Here is a 3,242-nt window from a genome sequence, read left to right on the forward strand (position 1 = left end):
GAAATTTTTTTAAAGGTAAATATAGGTTAAAATCTCGTCCGACCCTTATGAAATTTTGACACCAACCTTATTTCGACATGTGAATTTTTTTTTTTAATCCGCCACTGTATAGTTATATATGTACCTAGCAAATAAACAATACATCATCCGTATAAACCATAAGTGTGGTGGTAAATTGTAAAATGTAAATATTTTCTAGTTTATATACAAAATGGATTTAGTGCATCCATAACCAACCACACATTCATACAACGTAACAACTTTATTTATGAAACCCTAACATATGTGGCTAGGCTTATTCAAAAATAATAAATGTAATATTAGACCATAATCACCGACCGTTTTCATATGGTTTGTTAGCCACCGACCCACACATAAATAAACATAAATATATATAGACCCTACGTGAAGGTTTTAGAATTTTTTAATTTTTTTTTCAAAACGTATGAGAAAAGACGTGTAAATATGAAGTTAACGGTAAAGATAAAGCCTCTTAAACGTCTAAAGATTTTGAGTTCAAATACACCATCAAAACACATTTATCCACGTAAATAACACCATACTATGTATAATATGTAATCAATGTGCTTTGAAACGGACCATAAAGCAAACCGATTGTCCTAGTGGTTTGCGTGTTAAACCAGTCATACCAGCCTAACCAAATTTAAGAACCGGATAATGTTCTAAATAATATAAAGAGTAAAGCTGTAATATATATCTAATACAAAACAAAACAGGAAAATATTCTTTATGTTGCTAATTAGTGTGAATTTTCAGTTTCAATGAAACTTTAAAATTTTAATATACAACTACGTATTATAAAACCCGTGCCTTGTGGGAGAGACGGGATGGAAATTTGGTGGATGAGTTATGGTACGACTGGTAGGGTACTTGCAAACACAATAACAATACAAGAAAACTCGAAAATTAAAGTCGAAACATGATCAAAATAAAAGATAAAAAATTGTGATATATGTACTTATGCTGTTCAAGGTCGCCAAATGGGACATATTCATAAATTGCAAGGTCGGCAAACAGGTTTGATCGATTATTCATGATTGGGTTAGCTTACCAAATCTTGTATATTTTGATTCGGTGAAAGATATCCTCGATTTTCCAAGTAAGCATAAAAAACAATAAGGAAGAATGTCTAGCTATTGAATCTATATCAGCGGTCACATGTCGGATGATTTGGAAATCAACAAATGATTTTATTTTTAATTTTAATGATGTTCCTCTTTCAGTGTCGAAGATGGTAAATGACATAAAATTAACATCATTTTTATGGGTGAAGAATAGAAGTAAGCGCTCAAGCTTGGAATGAGAGAAATGATGCAAGTTTAATTTTGTAAATTTCCCATTATAGTTTGCTACTTTGCTACATGTTTTCGCCTTGTGAAGTTTATTTTTCTTTTCTTGTACATTGTTGAGCTTCTTGCGTCTTGTACGTAGCCTCTTTTCCTTCTTTAATATTATTGGTCTTTCAAAAAAAATGTACTTCTACCTTTATTTTCCATAATATTTTTCCATTAAACATGTCATGTTCCAATGTTCCAAGCCTTAGGTTTATAGACTTATAGACAGGCATATATTCGAGTTATTGGTGTCTAGCATATGAATCCTTTACATAGTTATATGTTTAAAGATTTATATATATGTGCCACCCAAATGCAATAGAATGATTATTAAATTGTTACTGAAATATGTATAAAAACCAACAAGAACACTTATATTAAATTATGCAACACACAACTCCACATATGGTAAAGGCTATCTATTAATTATTAACACACAAAATTGACCTTGATTTTTAATAAATTCGATCAATATCAAACCAATACAATATTGTGGACATTGTTGAGCTTCTTGCGTCTTGTACGTAGCCTCTTTTCCTTCTTTAATATTATTGGTCTTTCATAAAAAATGTACTTCTACCTTTATTTTCCATAATATTTTTCCATTAAACATGTCATGTTCCAATGTTCCAAGCCTTAGGTTTATAGACTTATAGACAGGCATATATTCGAGTTATTGGTGTCTAGCATATGAATCCTTTACATAGTTATATGTTTAAAGATTAATATATATGTGCCACCCAAATGCAATAGAATGATTATTAAATTGTTACTGAAATATGTATAAAAACCAACAAGAACACTTATATTAAATTATGCAACACACAACTCCACATATGGTAAAGGCTATCTATTAATTATTAACACACAAAATTGACCTTGATTTTTAATAAATTCGATCAATATCAAACCAATACAATATTGTGGACATTGTTGAGCTTCTTGCGTCTTGTACGTAGCCTCTTTTCCTTCTTTAATATTATTGGTCTTTCATAAAAAATGTACTTCTACCTTTATTTTCCATAATATTTTTCCATTAAACATGTCATGTTCCAATGTTCCAAGCCTTAGGTTTATAGACTTATAGACAGGCATATATTCGAGTTATTGGTGTCTAGCATATGAATCCTTTACATAGTTATATGTTTAAAGATTTATATATATGTGCCACCCAAATGCAATAGAATGATTATTAAATTGTTACTGAAATATGTATAAAAACCAACAAGAACACTTATATTAAATTATGCAACACACAACTCCACATATGGTAAAGGCTATCTATTAATTATTAACACACAAAATTGACCTTGATTTTTAATAAATTCGATCAATATCAAACCAATACAATATTGTGGACCAAATTTTTCTTTCGGTGACCACTTTTCATGCTACTTAAAATAGACAAAAATGTTACCTCAACTTTGATATTTCATATTTATCATTTTAAAAATGAGTATCACTTCTAGAGTTTTATGTGAACTTGTGGATGTAGCTACTCTATTCTCTTTCAATAGATAATAAAGACATAAAGATACTCAAATTTTTAACCTCTTAGTTTTGATGTGGACCATGTGGTCCATGACTATTACTTATGATGCCAATATACGATACTCTTTTGAAAGTTATATATTTTTAATGAGTCTAATGTTATCCTTATATTTATTGAATTATTTCTCCTTAAAACTTGTCATTTTGTCTATTTTGTGTTATGTCATTTAGCTTTCCAAAATTGTATTTTAGCATGAGCCCATAAGGGCATAAGAGCACCCATAACATACAGGCAGTAGGATTTAAATCGCTCTCCTCTCTTCACACAAGGAACTTGTTCGGGGACGTTCATCTACAAACCGACTCTCTCGTCTATAAGGCTAACATAACTGGTCA

The sequence above is a fragment of the Bidens hawaiensis genome, unplaced genomic scaffold (assembly GCF_021521415.1).
Source record: "Bidens hawaiensis isolate Kalapana, Puna unplaced genomic scaffold, B.hawaiensis_p1.1 tig00029870_1, whole genome shotgun sequence".
Taxonomy (NCBI): Eukaryota; Viridiplantae; Streptophyta; class Magnoliopsida; order Asterales; family Asteraceae; genus Bidens; species Bidens hawaiensis.